The sequence below is a fragment of the Arachis hypogaea genome, chromosome 15 (assembly GCF_003086295.3).
Source record: "Arachis hypogaea cultivar Tifrunner chromosome 15, arahy.Tifrunner.gnm2.J5K5, whole genome shotgun sequence".
Taxonomy (NCBI): domain Eukaryota; kingdom Viridiplantae; phylum Streptophyta; class Magnoliopsida; order Fabales; family Fabaceae; genus Arachis; species Arachis hypogaea.
The window spans coordinates 90,136,578-90,157,304 of record NC_092050.1 but is presented as its reverse complement, the minus strand read 5'-3'; the positions used below and the strand labels follow the sequence as shown (position 1 = coordinate 90,157,304).

General features: G+C 38.0%; 1 non-coding gene across 1 annotated transcript; it reads right to left on the bottom strand.

Moving 5' to 3' along the window:
* Positions 1 to 20,212: 20,212 nt before the first annotated feature.
* On the bottom strand, positions 20,213 to 20,316 carry LOC112752939 (small nucleolar RNA R71). Its single transcript, XR_003177348.1, has one exon. It is a non-coding gene; the product is annotated as a small nucleolar RNA R71 (small nucleolar RNA).
* Between the last annotated feature and the right edge of the window lie 411 nt (positions 20,317 to 20,727).

The window sequence follows — 20,727 nt, the reverse complement described above, 5'->3', positions numbered from 1 at the left end:
ACGTCCCAAGAGGTCTTCCTCCTTGGGATTCACATCCTCTCCTTTCCTTACAGGTTCGGCCATGGTGCTTATGTCAATGGCCTTGCACTCTCCTTTTGGATTCTCTTCTGTATTGCTTGGGAGAGTACTAGGAGGGATTTCAGTGATCCTTTTACTCAGCTGGCCCACTTGTGCTTCCAAATTTCTAATGGAAGACATTGTTTCATTCATGAAACTTACAATGGCCTTGGATAGATCAGAGACTAAGTTTGCTAAATTAGAGGTATTTTGTTCAGAGTTCTCTGTCTGTTGCTGAGTGGATGATGGAAAAGGTTTATTATTGTTAAACCTGTTTCTTCCACCATTATTAAAGCCTTGTTGAGGCCTTTGATCCTTCCATGAGAGATTTGGGTGATTTCTCCATGATGGCTTGTAGGTGTTTCCATATGGTTCACCCATGTATTTTAACTCTGCTATTGCAGGGTTCTCAGGATCATAAGCTTCTTCCTCAGAAGATGCCTCTTGAGTACTGTTGGATGCAGCTTGCATTCCATTTAGACTCTGAGAAATCATATTGACTTGCTGAGTCAATATTTTATTCTGAGCCAATATGGCATCCAGAGTATCAATTTCAAGAACTCCCTTCTTCATAGGCGTCCCATTACTCACAGGATTCCTCTCAGAAGTGTACATGAGCTGGTTATTAGCAACCATGTCAATGAGTTCTTGAGCTTCTGCAGGCGTTTTCTTTAGGTGAATGGATCCACCTGCAGAAGTATCCAATGACATCTTTGATAACTCAGATAAACCATCATAGAATATATCCAGGATGGTCCATTCTGAAAGCATGTCAGAAGGACACTTTTTGGTCAGCTGCTTGTATCTTTCCCAAGCTTCATACAGGGATTCACCTTCTTTCTGTCTGAAGGTTTGAACATCCACTCTAAGCTTGCTCAGCTTTTGAGGAGGAAAGAACTTGGCTAAGAAAGCCGTGATCAGCTTATCCCAAGAGTTCAGGCTGTCTTTAGGTTGAGAGTCCAACCATATTCTAGTTCTGTCTCTTACAGCAAATGGGAAAAGCATGAGCCTGTAGACTTCAGAATTTACTCCATTAGTCTTAACAGTATCACAGATCTGCAAGAATTCAGTTAAGAACTGAAAAGGATCTTCAGATGGAAGTCCATGAAATTTGCAGTTCTGCTGCATCAGAGAAACTAGCTGAGGTTTCAGCTCAAAATTGTTTGCTTCAATGGTAGGGATGGAGATGCTTCTTCCATGTAAATTGGAATTAGGTGCAGTAAAGTCACCAAGCATTCTCCTTGCATTATTGTTGTTGGGTTCGGCTGCCATCTCCTTTACTTGTTCGAAATTTTCAATAAGGTTGTCTCTAGATTGTTGTAATTTAGCTTCTCTTAGTTTTCTCTTCAGAGTCCTTTCAGGTTCTGGATCAGCTTCAACAAGAATGCCTTTTTCTTTGTCCCTGCTCATAAGAAAGAGAAGAGAAAAAGAAAAGAAGAGGAATCCTCTATGTCACAGTAAAGAGGTTCCTTATTGTTAGTAGAAGAAGAAAAGAAGAGAAAAAATTCGAACACAGATAGAAGAGGGGGTTCGAATTTGGTGAGTGATGTGAGGAAGAGATGTTAGTAGATGAATACATAAATAGAATAAGATGAGAGAGGGAGAAGATTTTCGAAAATAATTTTTGAAAAAGAGTTAGTAATTTTCGAAAAATAATTTTTGAAAAAGGTTAGTAATTTTTTTGAAAAGTTTAAAATCAAAAGTTAAAATAATTAATTAATTAAAAAGAATTTTTGAAAAAGAGGGAGATATTTTCGAAAATTAGAGAGAGAGTTAGTTAGGTGGTTTTGAAAAAGATAAGAAACAAACAAAAAGTTTGTTAGTTAGTTGAAACAATTTTTGAAAAAATAAGAAGTTTGGAAGTTAGAAAAGATATTTTGAAATCAAATTTTGAAAAAGATAAGATAAGAAGATATTTTTTTGAAAAGATATGATAGAAATTAGTTTTTGAAAAAGATTTGATTTTTAAAATCTCAATTAATGACTTGATTCACAAGAAATCACAAGATATGATTCTAGAACTCAAAGTTTGAATCTTTCTTAATAAGTAAGTAACAAACTTGAAATTTTTGAATCAAAACATTAATTGATGATGTTATTTTCGAAAATATGATGTAAAATTAAGAAAAAGATTTTTGAAAAATATTTTTGAAATTTTCGAAAATAACTAAGAAAAATGAAAAAGATTTGATTTTTGAAAAAGATTTTTGAAAAAGATAGGATTTTTAAATTGAAGATTTGATTTGACTCATAAAAACAACTAGATTTTAAAAGTTTTTTGAAAAAGTCAAATCTAATTTTCGAAATTTTAAGAGAGAAAAAGGGAAAGATTTTTTTTTTTGAATTTTTAATGATGAGAGAGAAAAATTAAAACATCATTTTCATGTTTTTCTCTTTTATTTTTGGATCAAAACAAGGAATGCATGCAAGAACACTATGAATGTCAAGATGCACACCAAGAACACTTTGAAGATCATGATGAACATCACGAACACATTTTTGAAAAATTTTTTAATGCAAAGAAAACATGCAAGACACCAAACTTAGAATTCTTTAATGCTTAGGCACTAAGAATTCAAGAATGCATATGAAAAACAAGAAAAGACACAAAACATGCAAATGCAAAGATCAAACAAGAAGACTTACCAAGAACAACTTGATGATCATGAAGAACAGCATGAATGCATGAAATTTTCGAAAAAAATGCAAGATGCACATGCAATTGACACCAAACTTATAACATGACTCAAGACTCAAACAAGAAACACAAAAAATATTTTTGATTTTTATGATTTTCTAATTTTTTTGTATTTTTTTTTTTGAAAATTATTTAAAAAACAAAAAAAATAAGGATTCTAAAATTTTTAATATGAATTCCAGGAATCTTATGCTCTTTTAGTCTAAAGCTCCAATCAAAGGGTCAGGCATGGCATAATAGCCAGCCAAGCTTTAGCATGTAACAGGTAGATCATGAACAGTAGCAGGTGGATTAGCACCAACTAGCTTGCTCTTGATAACAAATTGGAAGCCTCAGTCCAAAGGAATTTAGACATGGCTTTACAGCCAGCCAGGCTTCACATGCTTCATGAAACACTAGAATTCATTCTTAAAATTTTTGAATAAAATTATAAAATTTTTGAAAACATTTTTATTTTAAAATTTTTTCGAAAACAAAGGAGAAAATTTTGAAAGATTTTTGAAAAATTTTTGAAAAGAAAACAAAAAGAAAATTACCTAATCTGAGCAACGAGATGAACCGTCAGTTGTCCAAATTCGAACAATCCCCGGCAACGGCGCCAAAAACTTGGTATGCGAAATTGTTACTCAGGTTGTGAATCGTTGTTCGAAATTTATTCCCTGGCAATGGCACCAAAAACGGATGCACAGAACCATGTTCTAAACATATCTTCACAACTTCGCATAACTAACCAGCAAGTGCACTGGGTCGTCCAAGTAATACCTTACGTGAGTAAGGGTCGAATCCCACGGAGATTGTTGGTATGAAGCAAGCTATGGTCACCTTGTAAATCTCAGTCAGGCGGATATAAAATAGTTATGTGGTTTTTGAAATGCAGTAATAAAAGAAGGATAGAAATACTTATGTAAATCATTGGTGAGAATTTCAGATAAGCGTGTGGAGGTGCAATCGTTCCTCTGAACCTCCGCTTTCCTGCTATCTTCATCCAATCAGTCTTACTCCTTTCTATGGCTGGCTTTATGCAAGGGCATCACCGTTGTCAGTGGCTACATCCCCTCCTCTTGTGAAAATGGTCCAAGATGCCCTGTCACGGCACGGCTAATCATCTGAGGTTCCCGATCATGCTGGAATAGGATTTACCCTCCTTTTGCGTCTGTCACCACGCCCAGCAATCGCGAGTTTGAAGCTCGTCACAGTCATTCAATCATTGAATCCTACTCAGAATACCACAGACAAGGTTTAGACTTTCTGGATTCTCTTGAATGCCGCCATCATTCTAGCTTACACCACGAAGATTCCGATTAAGAGATCTAAGAGACACTTATTCAATCTAAGGTAGAACAGAGGTGGTTGTCAGGCACGCGTTCATAGGGAATGATGATAATTGTCACGTTCATCACTTTCAGGTTGAAGTACGAATGAATATCTTAGAAGCGAAATAAGATGAATTGAATAGAAAACAGTAGTACTTTGCATTAATCTTTGAGGAACAGCAGAGCTCCACACCTTAATCTATGGAGTGTAGAAACTCTACCGTTAAAAATACATAAGTGAAAGGTCCAGGCATGACCGAATGGCCAGTCCCTATGATCTAAGAACTCGGCGTCCAAAGATGTCTAATACAATAGTAAAAAGTCCTATTTATAATAAACTAGCTACTAGGGTTTACAGAAGTAAGTAATTGATGCATAAATCCACTTCCGGGGCCCACTTGGTGTGTGCTTGGGCTGAGCTTGAATGTTACACGTGCAGAGGCTCTTTCTGGAGTTGAACGCTAGGTTGTAATGTATTTCTGGCGTTCAACTCTGGTTTGTGACTTGTTTCTGGCGTTTAACTCCAGACAGCAGCGTAGAACTGGTGTTCAACGCCCTTTTACATCGTCTAAACTCGGCGAAAGTATGGACTATTATACATTTATGGAAAGCCCTGAGAGTCTACTTTCCAACGCAATTAGAAGCGCGCCATTTTGAGTTCTGTAGCTCCAGAAAATCCACTTTGAGTGCAGGGAGGTCAGAATCCAACAGCATCAGCAGTCCTTCTTCAACCTCTGAATCTGATTGTTGCTCAAGTCCTTCAATTTCAGCCAGAAAATACCTGAAATCACAGAAAAACACACAAACTCATAGTAAAGTCCAGAAATGTGAATTTAACATAAAAACTAATAAAAACATCCTTAAAAGTAACTAGATTCTACTAAAAACATACTAAAAACAATGCCAAAAAGCGTATAAATTATCCGCTCATCAATATGCTCCGGAGGTTGTTGAGACTTCTATGGTGGTTCCGCATCTCCTAGATCTTCAACCACTTCTTCCTCTTCTTCAATAACCCTAGGTTTCTCCAATTGCTCCAATAGAAACTCACCTCTTCATTCTTCACCGGATTTTCCAATCTCTCTTTCATGCTTTGCTCCTCTTTCAATTTCTCACATGTAGCCACGGAAGCACCGTGAGTGTTCAAGTATTGGTAGGCTAAAGTATGCACTACCTTAGTCAAGTTAGTCACAAACTCTAGGGTTTTTCTTTGCATATCCACTTTTCCTTGAAGTAGTAAGGTGAAAGAATCATCCATTGGGACTTGGGATGGATAGGAAGGTTCATTATTTTGGAGAAAGGGTTCATAGTGAAAAGGTGGTTATTTTTGGTAAGGGTATGGAGATGGTATATATTGAGGTGGTTATTGGTAGTAATCATGATGGGATTGTGGTGGTTTTAAAAGTTCTTGCTCATAACGGTCACAAGGAAATAGAATGGGTGATTGGTCATACAATGGATGTGGGTCACAATAATGTGCTTGGTAAAAATGGGCTTGTGAGCATGGTCGATAGTCATGTTGAGGATAAGGTTCACACGCATATGGTGGTGGTACTTGATTATCACAAAAAGAGTCACCATAGCCATCAAATTGACATGCATTAGGATGGTGGTTATACCTATAAGTATCCAGAGGTTGTTGCCAATAGAAGTGACCAATTCCTTGAGGCTCCTCCCATTTTGAAGTGTTCCATCCTTGGTACATGTCGTCATTAAAGTCCACATTTCCTACAACACATTGAGAACCAAACTCATAGCCAAAGTGAGAATTCATGGTGGAAAAATAAAATAAAACTAATAAAAACTAGAAAACAAGGAATTGACAAACCTATTCACAATATTGACATATATACAATAACTGATGAGCGGATAATTTATACGCTTTTTGACATTGTTTTTAGGTAGTTTTTAGTATGTTTTAGTTAGTTTTTATTATATTTTAATTAGTTTTTAAATAAAAATCACATTTCTGGACTTTACTATGAGTTTGTGTATTTTTTTGTGATTTCAGGTATTTTCTGGCTGAAATTGAGGGACGTGATCAAAAATCTGATTCAGAGGCTGAAAAAAGACTGCAGATGCTGTTGGATTCTGACCTCCCTGCACTCGAAGTGGATTTTCTGGAGCTACAGAAGCCCGATTGGCGCTCTCTCAATTGCGTTGGAAAGTACACATCCTGGAATTTCTAGCAATATATAATAGTCCATACTTTGCCCGAGATTTGATGGCCCAAACTGGCGTTCGAAGTCATCATAAAAATTCTGGCATCAAAACGCCAGAACTGGCATGAAAGCTGGAGTTAAACGCCCAAACTGGCACCAAAGCTGGCGTTTAACTCCAAGAAAAGTCTCTACATATGAAAGCTTCAATGCTCAGCCCAAGCATACACCAAGTGGGCCCGGAAGTAGATTTCTGCATCATTTACTTATTTCTGTAAACCCTAGGCCACTAGTTCTCTATAAATAGGACCTTTTGCTATTGTATTTTCATCTTAGTTATTCTGGTTCCCCCTCTGGGGCCGAAGCCAATGAACACTATTTTCACTTATGTATTTTCAATGGTGGAGTTTCTACACACCATAGATTAAGGTGTGGAGCTCTGCTGTTCTTCATGAATCGATGCAAACTACTATTATTTTTCTATTCAACTCAAGCCTATTTCTTCTCTAAGATATTCATTCGCACACAAGAACATGATGAATGTGATGATTATGTGACACTCATCACCATTCTCACCTATGAACGTGTGCCTGACAACCACTTCCGTTCTACATGTAAACAAGCTTGAATGTGTATCTCTTGGGTTTCTAATCTAAGATTAAAACCTTCGTGGTATAGGCTAGAATTATTGGCAGCCATTCCTGAGATTCGGAAAGTCTAAACCTTGTCTGTGGTATTCCTAGTAGGATCTGGGAAGGGATGACTGTGACGAGCTTCAAACTCGCGAGTGTTGGGCGTAGTGATAGATGCAAAAGGATCAATGGATCCTATTGCAACATGATCGAGAACCGACAGATAATTAGCCGTGCGGTGACAGCGCATTTGGACCATTTTCACTGAGAGGACGGGAGGTAGCCATTGACAACGGTGAAACCCAACATACAACTTGCCATGGAAAGGAGTATGAATGATTGGATTAAGACAATAGGAATTCTCTCTAAATGATTTCCATGGAAAGAAGACAACTTGCCATGGAAAGAAGTACAGGAGAAACAAAGCATCTTCATACGCTTATCTGAAATTCTCTCTAATGAATTACATAAGTATCTCTATCTTATTTTTTGTTTTATTCATATTTTAATTATCAATTCTCCATAACCATTTGAATCCGCCTGACTGAGATTTACAAGATGACCATAGCTTGCTTCAAGCCGACAATCTCCGTGGGATCGACCCTTACTCACGTAAGGTTTATTACTTGGACGACCCAGTGCACTTGCTGGTTAGTTGTGCGGAATTGTGAAAAAGAGTTGAGATTACAATTGTGCGTACCATGTTGTTGGCGCCATTGATGATCACAATTTCGTGCACCAAGTTTTTGGTGCCGTTGCCGGGAATTGTTCGAGTTTGGACAACTGACGGTTCATTTTGTTGCTCAGATTAGGTAATTTTATTTTATGTTTTTTACTTTTTATTTTTTAAAAAATTTCAAAAAAATAAAATAAAATGTATTTCTATTTTGTTCTTCAAAATTTTTAAGAATGAATTCTAGAGTTTCATGATGATTTGTTGAAGTCTGGCTGGCTGTGAAGCCATGTCTAATCTTTTGGACCGAGGTTTCAACTTATCATCACAAGGGCTTGTTGATTTCTATTAATCTTGCTGTTAAACGTAATGATCTGCTTGATGACAAGTCATCCTAGCCCACTTTAGCCAGTCTTTTTCTTTAGTTTTCATTAGAATTATGCACTTTCTTGAGCTACAAGCAAGCTAATTGAGTAGAATTTCATGTTTCCCTTGATTGAACCAACCATATGTGAATTCATGCCATTTCATGAGGTTTTAAGCTATAATTGTTGCATATTGTGGAAGATTGAATACCTCATGATTTTGAGCAAAACTTTGATTAGTTTGGTTGATCAATGATAGGTGAAGAAGGCTTGGAGAAAGGGTGAAGCAAAGAGGAATGGCTAGGAGTGAAGAGAGGACAATGGAATAAGTGAAAATTGAACCGGGTTGCATGAAGTTAGCCCCAACGTTAGCCCCCTAACTTGGAGGCTAACGTTGGGCATGTGAATCACTCTTTGGAAGTAGCCAACGTTAGCTCCAACGTTAGCCCCCTAACTTGGAGGCTAACGTTGGAACTTGAGAGTTTCTCCCTGGGCTACCAACGTTTGCGCCAACGTTAGCCCCCTAACTTGGAGGCTAACGTTGGCACTTAAATCACAAAGGGGGAAGGCCAACGTTTGCGCCAACGTTAGACCCCTAACTTGGAGGCTAACGTTGGCGCCACTCACACCAAGCATTGCCAACGTTAGGGTCAAAGTTAGACCCCTAACGTTGGCGCCAACGTCCATACCAGAAGGATGTGGTTTGCTGATATGAAAAGTTAGGGTCAAAGTTAGACCCCTAACTTTGACCCTAACGTTGAAGACCAACGTTGGCTAACTCCATTTCCGGTTCAATTGGTTCACTTCGGTTCTTCTTCAATCTTCAAGAGCAATCAACCAAGGCCTCTTTCAACCCAATTCCACCAAGAACAAAGGCCCAACTCAAGGCTTGAAGATCATTTTGGAAAGTGTATAAATAGGATAGAATTCAATTTGTTTGGAGAGCTTTTCTGGAGAGTTTTCCTTTAGAGTTTTCCTTTTAGAATTTTCAATATAGTTTTCGGAGAGCTTTTGAACTTGAGTGAACTTTAATTTCTTGCTTTCATTGCTTTCAATTTCATTTTACCTTTGTCTTGGATCTTGGATTTGAGAATTGAAGAAATTCTGTTTCAATCTCAATCTTGGATCTCTCTGCTTTATTTACTGAATTTCATTTCCGGTTTATTGTTCTTCATCTCTTTTCTTTGCAATTTACAATTTCCTTGCTATTGTTCTTGTTGGATCTAGGAAGGCATTGAGATCTAGACTTGGTTTTCTAGTCTCTGGGTCCTGAGATCTAAATTCTCATTTCAATTCTCTGTTTACTGCCTCTTATGTTCATTTACTTTACTGCTTTGTTTCCGGTTCAATCCCAATTCCCCTTTTTCTCTTCTATTTGATGCAATTTAGTTTTTCCTTGTTTAAATTCTGCAAATCCTCATCCCAATCCCCTTTACTTTTCAAGCCATTTACATTTCTTGCGCTTTAAGATTCTGCAATTTACATTTCTTGCACTTTAAGTTTCTGCTATTTAATTTCTTGTTCTTTAAGTTTCAGCAATTTACTTTCCCGCTCTCTTTGATTTCATGCAATTTACATTCTGCAAATCACAAATCACCCAACCAACACTTGATTCGCTTGACTAAATCAACCACTAAGCTAAAATTGCTCAATCCTTCAATCCCTGTGGGATCGACCTCACTCCCGTGAGTTTTTATTACTTGATACGACCCGGTGCACTTGCCGGTTAGATTTGTGTGTTTTGGGAGAAATTTATTTTTCACCAAAATATCTCATCAAGTTTTTGGCGCCGTTGCCGGGGATTGATTAGATTGACAATGATTAAGTGAGGTGGTGATCTAGATCAAGCACTTTTTCTTTAATTTTTGACTAACCCACTAACTGTTTGAATTTTTGCTTAAACTAAACTTCATTCTAGCAGTAGATTGAAGTGATCTTGCTGGGGTTTCTTTTGTATTGTTTGTATGTCAGGTACAGGAAGATCCGCTCCTGTGTTATCTGAAGCTGATCAGAGAACTCTTAGAAGGATAAGAAGAGCCGAAAGAGGAAAAAATATTGTTGGAGAAGAAGAATCTGAGGAAGAATACCACGAGATGGAAGGAGATACATCTAATCCAGGAGAAGGAGTTAATAATCCACCACAACAGAGGAGAGTATTGGCTTCCTATACTTTTGCAAATGCTAGACATTGTGGAAGCAGCATTCTCACCCCTAATGTCAATGCAAATAACTTTGAACTGAAGCCACAACTCATTACATTGGTCCAGAACAACTGCTCATTTGGAGGAGGACCATTGGAGGATCCAAATCAACATCTATCTACTTTCTTGAGGATCTGTGACACTGTCAAATCCAATGGTGTGAATCCTGAAACTTACAAGCTTCTGCTGTTCCCGTTCTCATTAAGGGATAAGGCTGCACAATGGCTTGAAACTTTTCCCCAAGCAAGTATCACTAGTTGGGATGACTTGGTGACTAAATTTCTAGCCAAATTCTATCCACCCCAGAGAGTCATCAGGCTGAAAACTGAGGTGCAGACATTCACACAATTAGATGCTGAATCCTTGTATGAAGCATGGGAGAGGTACAAAGCCTTAATCAGAAAGTGCCCTCCAGAGATGTTCAATGAATGGGATGTGCTGCAAAATTTCTATGAAGGTCTGACATTGAAATCTCAGGAGGCATTAGATCATTCTGCTGGAGGTTCACTACAACTAATGAAAACTGCTGAGGAAGCTCAGAATCTTGTGGACATGGTGGCCAACAATCAATATTTCTTTGCTCATCAAAGAAGCCGCCAACCATCACAAAGAAGAGGAGTAATGGAACTAGACGGAGTGGATTCAATCCTAGCTCAAAACAAGATGATGCAGCAGCAATTTCAACAACAATTTGAGCAGATGGCTAAGAGGATTGATAGTCTCCAAGTTGCAGCGGTCAACATTAGCCAGCCATCAACCACATGGGGACAGAGTGAAGAGACTCAAGAGGAGCAACAGCAAGAACAAGTCCAGTACATGCACAACCAAAATTCTGGGCCAAATGAAGTATATGGTGACACTTACAACCCTTCTTGGAAGAACCACCCAAACCTTAGGTGGGGAGACAATCACAACCAAAATCAACAACCATGGCAGAGAAACTCAAACCAAAACACTTTAAGAAACAACCAAAACCACAACCAGCAGCAAACCAACCAAAACCCCTACAGAAAACCTCAAAACAACTACTCCAACCCCAACCATTACCAATCTAATAACCAACCCACCAACCAAAATGCCTACCATCCACCATCCACATTTCACAACCCACCACAAGCATCACCTGAATCTCAAAGACTCACCAACTTGGAAACCTTGATAGACAAAATGTGGAAACACCAAGAAATGACAACCAAGAACCATGAAGCCTCCATGAAGAGCCTAGAGAGGCAAATTGGGCAAATCTCCAAACAGATTTCTGTTGAGAAATCTTCAAGCTCACTGCCAAGTGACACAATCCCAAATCCTAAGGAAGAATGCAAGGCAATACAACTGAGGAGTGGAAGAGTCTTGGTGAAAAATGAAGAAGCAACCAAGAAGCCAAAGGAAAGTGACAAGAAACAAGCTGAAGAAGAGAAAGTCAATGACAAGAAGGAGGCAGCAAGCAAGCCAACTCAGAATCAAGTTCAAGAAAAAGAAGATCAGCCACAAAAATCAAGAAAGGGAAAGGAAGTAATTGAAGGGCCAACTGAGGACCAAAGGCAGGGAAATAACTTCACTCCTCCCTTGCCATATCCTCAAAGGTTTAACAAGGAAACTAAGGACCAACAATTCCCAAAATTTCTTGAAATCTTCAAGAAGTTAGAGATCAATATTCCCTTAACTGAAGCACTTGAGCAAATGCCCCTGTACGCAAAGTTCTTGAAGGAACTTATCAACAAGAAGAGGAGTTGGCAAGTTAATGAAACTGTACTGCTCACTGAGGAATGCAGAACACTAATCCAGAAGGGACTTCCTCCCAAACTTGAGGACCCTGGGAGTTTCTTTCTACCCTGCGCCATTGGCAGTATGACTATCAAGAAGGCGATGTGTGACTTGGGAGCTAGTATCAATCTGATGCCTGCCTCTCTAGTGAAAAAGTTAGGCATAAAAGAGGTAAAACCAGTACAGATGTCTCTAGAATTGGTGGACAAATCAGTGATATACCCTAGTGGTATAATTGAGAACCTTCTAGTCAAGGTAGATAGATGCATCTTCCCTGTAGATTTTGTGATCCTGGATTCGAATCAGGATGAGGGCGACTCCATTATACTGGGAAGACCGTTCTTAGCCACTGCTAGGGCCATCATAGACATAGAGCAAGGAGAATTAACCCTCAGGATGCATAATGAAAGTATCACTCTGAGTGTACTACCAGAAACACAGAACAGTAATGAAAAGAAGGATGGTACAGAAACAGACAAGGAGAATCTGCAGTGGAGGGAGGAAATCAACAAGACAAACAACAACTGCCCTCCCAAGAAAAAGATAGATGATACAGCAGGCCAAAAAGAGAAAGAGACTGTGCAAAGTAATGAAGAAGCTCAAGGGAACATTGTAGTATTGGCAACTAAGAAAAGGAATTTCAAAAGGGAGCCTGTTTTCAAAGAAGAAGAATTAACAAAAGGAAGGAAGAAAAACAAAAACAGAATCAAAAAGGGGTGGAAGAACAAAAAAATCCCAACAGAAGGGCTCTCCAAAGGTGACAAAGTACAGTTAGTCTATCAACAACTGGGAACAGACCAACAGACTAACGATTACTACACTGTGAGCAAAATATTATCACTAGAACATGCTGAGATAGAGCACCAAGGAACAAAGAAGAAGCTCACGATCAGAGGGGACAAGTTGAGGCACTACAGTCATCAACCACCATAAAAGAAAGCTTCAATGTCAAGCTAGTGACAATAAAAGAGCGCTCCATGGGAGGCAACCCATGCTTTAAGATTCTTGTCATTTTACATTCAATAAACTATGGTCACCTGATGCATGAACTCTTTTCTCTTTTCATGAACATGTCCATTTATTGCATGCACTATTTTGAAACATATGCTAAGTTGATATGTCTTTAAGCACACTTAACCAATATCATAAAGAATTTTGTTTCACATGCTTAAAATGTCTTGATAGAGCATATAGCCGAACACTAAGTTTGGTGTCCACATAGCTTCATGAGAATCTGAAATTCATGCATCAATAATCATACATTTGTCATTTTTCAAAACCTTATAAATAGAATTTTCTTTTTGATGAAGGTATTAATTGTAATGAACCCTTTGACAAGAAGCAAGTTTGGTGTTCATCAAACCTTGATGCACCAGGATACAATTAATCCTTCATGAAAAAAAAAAGAGAAAAAGAAAGTATGATGAAAACAATTCTTATGAACATTTAAACTTCACTTATTGGAGGAATAAACTCATTTTCTTTATATATTACCAAACATCAAGTTTGGTGTCCCCCATAGGAAGTGTCACGGCTCACATGAGATAAGAATTGATAGTTCACATATTTTTACTAAAAAGAATAATATTGTTACGGTGGGATAAGACTAATGCATGTGTCTTGTTGTGATGACTAGGAGGTCAAAGAATCTTCAATGAAAAGAAGGACAAGACAAAAGAAAGCTTAGCATAAGGACAAAATCATATCACATGCTTCAAGGAAGAAAGCTGCCCCTCATTGAAAATGATCACGGCAAAGGCTAGGGAAGGAGCAAATTTTGTCTTCATTCATCCATACATGCACACCCTTGATCCCCATGGTGCTTAATTGCATCCTAGCCCTCTATTTCTCATATAAAAGCATACCACCTTCAAGCCATGCACATGACCGAATCACTCCTCAACATTACAAGTCTTGTGCAACTTTTTCTTTTACTTTAAACTCCAAACACTCAATCTTCTCTTCATAATTCCCTAGCAAGTTCGGTCCGAATCTCTTTTTCCTCCAACCACACATCAAAACTCTCCAACACTCCCCACATTCCCTCTCAACCAACCAAGTGATTATGGCATCCTCCTCAAGAACCAAACGACGAAAAGGAAAAGATCCAATAGTAGAGGAAGAAACACATGAGTATGACCAATGGAAGTTCAAGTCTTGGTCTCATCAAATGCAAATTCAATGGATGAACGAGAAAAAAATTTATCCTGAGATTCCATTCATGTTGCCGGATGATGGGTGTCAAGAAATAAAGAACAAAATCCGGAAGAGAAGATGGGAGGAACTTACATCACCAATCTCTCGAATTAATACCAATATTATAAGAGAGTTTTATGCAAATGCCCCAAGGATTGACATGCGTGGACCCCCAACGTACAAGAGCTATGTGCGTGGGGTGGAAGTAGACTTTGGCCCAGATGCAATCAAGAAAGTTTTGAAACTAAAGTCAGTGCGCTTTGATGAACCGGGATACCAACAAAGATTGACTGAGGATCAAAATTATGAAGAGATTGCAAGAGACATTTGTTTTGAGAACTCAAGATGGGAGGGAGATGACAAGAACAGATACAAGTTCTTGAAGAGATGTAACCTCATTCCGGAGGCAAAAGGATGGTATGAGCTGATGAAAAGGTCAATTCTGGGGACAGTGAACACCTCAGAAGTTAACAGGGAGAGAGCCTTAATGCTGCATTGTATCATGGTGGGTGGAGAGATAAGAGTTCATGAGATCCTTGCAAGAGACATCCTAAAGATAGCTGAAAAAAATTCGGCCGGATCTTGGTTGTACTATCCAAGCACCATTTGGAAGTTGTGTGCAAAGGCCAAAGTTCCATTGGAAGAGGAGAATCCAATGTGGCTAAGCCAAGGCATGCCCATAACTATTGAACGAATGATGATGCCCCTTGAAGCACACCAAGGCCGAAGGCCACATGGAGGAAGGGAAAGAGAAGAGCAAATGGAAGAAGATGAGCCCCACATGGAAGAAGAGCCACAAGAGGAGGAGGAACAGCCACACTTTTTCTCACAAGGCAATATGGACATGACTCAAATGCAAGAAGCAATAGGGAGGTTATCTCAGCAATACACAAGAATCCAAGCAAGGCAAGAGGAATATCATTCTCTGTACATGCAAAACCAACAAGCACAAGAAGAAAGAGAGCTGAGAATAATCAACAAACAAAATGAATTCGAGTCAAGATTTCTTGCGATGCAAGAAGAACATGCCTTTCAATCTCATGAATCTTTTGGGAAGTTGGAACAAATGCAAGCTGAAAGTTTGAAGGCCTTCAAGGAGTTCACAACACTCCAAGAAGCAAGGTATGAAGTGCAAGCCGATTACAATGTCAATAGCCAAATCAAACTAAACTATATTGGAGAACATTTGCATCACATGGATCCGGCATTCCCAACTTTTGATGAATTTTTCAAAATGAGAAGTGAGATGGAAGTGAACAGGGCTATGAGACTTGAAGATAGAGTGGAGGAGGCTATGAACAAGGCTGGCTTTTGGCAAGATCAAGAACCACCAAACAAAGATGGTGGGAACACTAGCAGCCAAGTATATGAAAGGAGAAAGAAAAGGCATGACAAATAAAAGGTGGATTTGCTCCTTGATCATCACAACATGCATTCTATCTGTTCCAATCTGTTTTTGCATTTTTTTTGTAGTCATTTAAAAGTCTTTGCATTGTGTTGGTTATTTCAAAATAAGTAAGCTAGTTCATGTGTTGGCTTGTGTGTTCATTTTTACTCGACAAGAAGCATGTGTTGTCCCCTGCATCTTTAAATTTAATAAAAGAACAGTTTGAATGTGAAGTGAAATGGTCTCTGTTAGTTAGAAGTGAAATAAAAGTAAGTGGTGGTGTGTGTGTGATTGCATTATAACTCACTTTTAGTGAATAAAAAGCTAAGATATCTCCTTCTAAGTAGAGAGTGGCCTATTGTCTATGAATCTCAATTGAATAGAATTCCTTGGTTAGAAAGAAAAACAAAAAAAGAAAGAAAGAACAAAGAAAGCTAAAAGGTGGCAAAACAAAAGAAAAACAAAAAGAAACAAAGCTGGACACCAATAGCTTGAACTCTGAAATATATGCCTGTGATGTTTTTGTACTAGGATCTGCTTGGATTAGTAAGCTCTTAGGAGTGCCTCAACACTTGATGACTTGGGTTAACTAACCCGGGATCATCAGCTGAAAATCCACTATCAAGAGCAACCTAACTACAAAGCATTTAGTAGCCCAAAGAGGTGCTGGGCATAATGTTTTAAGAAGGAATGTGAGCCAAGTGTCTATAGTGAATAATGTGTCAAGTAGAAAGAAAAGAAAATGAACTTGCTACACATGACACTCAAATAAAGCTTGAGAATAAAGTAAAAGCCAAGGATAAAGGAATAATGAGAGGTCATAGCAGTATGTCACTTGAAGCTTGAAGGAGACTTTCTAAGCCTAGGAGTCAATAAGAAGTGAGCATTTGCATATCCACATAAAACCCCATGAACTATCAATAACACTTTGCTAGCATGAACTTCCTCTTCCATTTCATTCTTTCTTCTTAATAATTCATTTCTTGCTTGGGGACAAGCAAGCTTTAAGTTTGGTGTTGTGATGACAAGTCATCCTAGCCCACTTTAGCCAGTCTTTTTCTTTAGTTTTCATTAGAATTATGCACTTTCTTGAGCTACAAGCAAGCTAATTGAGTAGAATTTCATGTTTCCCTTGATTGAACCAACCATATGTGAATTCATGCCATTTCATGAGGTTTTAAGCTATAATTGTTGCATATTGTGGAAGATTGAATACCTCATGATTTTGAGCAAAACTTTGATTAGTTTGGTTGATCAATGATAGGTGAAGAAGGCTTGGAGAAAGGGTGAAGCAAAGAGGAATGGCTAGGAGTGAAGAGAGGACAATGGAATAAGTGAAAATTGAACCGGGTTGCATGAAGTTAGCCCCAACGTTAGCCCCCTAACTTGGAGGCTAACGTTGGGCATGTGAATCACTCTTTGGAAGTAGCCAACGTTAGCTCCAACGTTAGCCCCCTAACTTGGAGGCTAACGTTGGAACTTGAGAGTTTCTCCCTGGGCTACCAACGTTTGCGCCAACGTTAGCCCCCTAACTTGGAGGCTAACGTTGGCACTTAAATCACAAAGGGGGAAGGCCAACGTTTGCGCCAACGTTAGACCCCTAACTTGGAGGCTAACGTTGGCGCCACTCACACCAAGCATTGCCAACGTTAGGGTCAAAGTTAGACCCCTAACGTTGGCGCCAACGTCCATACCAGAAGGATGTGGTTTGCTGATATGAAAAGTTAGGGTCAAAGTTAGACCCCTAACTTTGACCCTAACGTTGAAGACCAACGTTGGCTAACTCCATTTCCGGTTCAATTGGTTCACTTCGGTTCTTCTTCAATCTTCAAGAGCAATCAACCAAGGCCTCTTTCAACCCAATTCCACCAAGAACAAAGGCCCAACTCAAGGCTTGAAGATCATTTTGGAAAGTGTATAAATAGGATAGAATTCAATTTGTTTGGAGAGCTTTTCTGGAGAGTTTTCCTTTAGAGTTTTCCTTTTAGAATTTTCAATATAGTTTTCGGAGAGCTTTTGAACTTGAGTGAACTTTAATTTCTTGCTTTCATTGCTTTCAATTTCATTTTACCTTTGTCTTGGATCTTGGATTTGAGAATTGAAGAAATTCTGTTTCAATCTCAATCTTGGATCTCTCTGCTTTATTTACTGAATTTCATTTCCGGTTTATTGTTCTTCATCTCTTTTCTTTGCAATTTACAATTTCCTTGCTATTGTTCTTGTTGGATCTAGGAAGGCATTGAGATCTAGACTTGGTTTTCTAGTCTCTGGGTCCTGAGATCTAAATTCTCATTTCAATTCTCTGTTTACTGCCTCTTATGTTCATTTACTTTACTGCTTTGTTTCCGGTTCAATCCCAATTCCCCTTTTTCTCTTCTATTTGATGCAATTTAGTTTTTCCTTGTTTAAATTCTGCAAATCCTCATCCCAATCCCCTTTACTTTTCAAGCCATTTACATTTCTTGCGCTTTAAGATTCTGCAATTTACATTTCTTGCACTTTAAGTTTCTGCTATTTAATTTCTTGTTCTTTAAGTTTCAGCAATTTACTTTCCCGCTCTCTTTGATTTCATGCAATTTACATTCTGCAAATCACAAATCACCCAACCAACACTTGATTCGCTTGACTAAATCAACCACTAAGCTAAAATTGCTCAATCCTTCAATCCCTGTGGGATCGACCTCACTCCCGTGAGTTTTTATTACTTGATACGACCCGGTGCACTTGCCGGTTAGATTTGTGTGTTTTGGGAGAAATTTATTTTTCACCAAAATATCTCATCACTGCTAAAGCTTGGCTGGCCATTGGCCATGTCTAGTATTTTGGACCGAAGCTTTCACTGAAAGCTTGGCTGGCTAGTAAGCCATGTCTAATTCCTGGACCGGAGTTTTAGACTAACATTGCATGATTCTTGGAATTCTCATTAAAAATTTTGAATCTCTTTATTTTCTTTTCCATATAATTTTCGAAATATCACCAAAAAATTTATAAAATCTTAAAATCAAAAATATTTTATGTTTCTTATTTGAGTCTAGTGTCTAATTTTAAGTTTGGTGTCAATTGCATGTCTTTATTCTTCTAATTTTTGAAGATTACATGCATTATGTTCTTCATTGATCTTCAAGTTATTCTTGATGATTTCCTCGCTCTGATCTTTAAATTCTCTTGTTTTGTGTCTTTTGTTGTTTCTCATATGCATTTTCAAATTGTTATAGCCGTTAGTATACAAAATTCTAAGTTTGGTGTCTTGCATGCATTGTTTATTTTATCTTAGTTTTCCATGATTAGTTGCAGTTTGATTATTTCTCATCATTAAAAAATTTCAAAAAAATTCAAAAAAAATTCAAAATGATGTCTTTTCAAGTCAATAATACAGAGAATTGAAGATTCAGAACAGACAGCAGAGGAATTACACAGAAAAAGCTGGGCATTCAAAACACCCAGTGAAGAAGGAAAACTAGCGTTTAAACGCCAGCCAGGGTACCTGGCTGGGCGTTAAACGCCTAAAAAGGTAGTATTTTGGGCGTTTAACGCCAGGATGGCACAAGAGGGAAGATTTTGTTTTTAATTCAAATCTTTTTCAAATTTTCATAATTTTTCAAAATCAAATCTTTTTCAAATCATATCTTTTCAATCATACCTTTTCAAAATCAATGTCTTTCAATTTTTTTTTTATTTTCGAAAATCCTTGCTACAATTAATGATTTAATTCAAAATTTTTAAGTTGTTACTTGCCTATTAAAAAAGGATCAAATTTTAAATTCTAGAATCATATCTTCTAATTTCTTGTTAGTCAAGTAATCAACCTTAATTTTAAAACTTTCTTTTTTTTAATTTGATTTTCAATCATATCTTTTCAATCATATCTTCTCAATCATATCTTTTTCAAAATAAATTTCAATCATATCTTTTTTGATTTCTAATTTCAAAACCTTTTTCAAAATCAATTAACTATTACCTCAATTTCAATTTTCGAAAATCATCAACCATTTTTTTCTTATTTTAAAATCTTTTTAATTTGTTTTCGAAAATTCTTCCCCTCTTCTCACATCCTTCTATTTAAGGACTAACACTCCTCCACTATCAGCAAATCGGACTCTCTCTCTATAAGTTCGAATTGTCTCCTCTCTACCTCCTCCTTCTATTCTTCTTTTCCTCTGACACCTCAAGGAATCTCTATACTGTGACATAGAGGATTCCACACTTTCTTCTTCTCTCTTTCATATGAGCAGGAACAAGGACAAAGGCATTCTTGTTGAAGCTGATCCTGAACCTGAAAGGACCTTGAAGAGAAAGCTAAGAGAAGCTAAAGCACAACTCTCTGTAGAGGACCTAACAAAAATTTTTAAACAAGAAGAAGCCATGGCAGCCGAAAACAACAACAATGCCAACAATGCAAGGAAGGTGCTTGGTGACTTTACTGCACCTTCTCCCGACTTCTATGGGAGAAGCATCTCAATCCTTGCCATTGGAGCAAAGAACTTTGAGCTTAAGCCTCAATTAGTTTCTCTAATGCAACAGAATTGCAAGTTTCATGGACTTCCATTAGAAGATCCTCATCAGTTCTTAGCTGAATTCTTGCAAATCTGTGATACTGTTAAGACCAATGGGGTTGACCCTGAGGTCTACAGACTTATGCTCTTTCCTTTTGGTATAAGAGACAGAGCTAGGATATGGTTGGACTCACAACCTAAAGAAAGCCTGAACTCTTGGGAAAAGCTGGTCAATGCTTTCTTGGCAAAGTTCTTTCAACCTCAAAAATTGAGTAAGCTTAGAGTGGAAGTCTAAACCTTTCGATAGAAGGAAGGTGAATCCCTCTATGAAGCTTGGGAAAGATACAAGCAATTGATCAGAAGGTGTCCTTCTGACATGTGTTCAGAATGGAGCATCATAGGTATCTTTTATGATGGTCTGTCTGAACTGTCCAAGATGTCATTAGACAGCTCTCTGCTGGAGGATCTCTTCATCTGAAGAAGACGCCTGCAGAAGCTCAGGAACTCATTGAGATGGTTACAAATAACCAATTCATGTACACTTCTGAAAGGAACCCTGTGAATGATAGGATAAATCAGAAGAAAGAAGTTCTTGAGATTGATACTCTGAATGCCATATTGGCTCATAACAAAATATTGACTCAACAATGGAAGAGGTGAATTACATGGGAGAACCCTATGGAAACACCTATAATCCTTCATGGAGAAATCATCCAAATCTCTCATGGAAGGACCAACAGAGACCTCAGCAAGGCTTCAACAACAATAATGGTGGAAGAAATAGGTTTA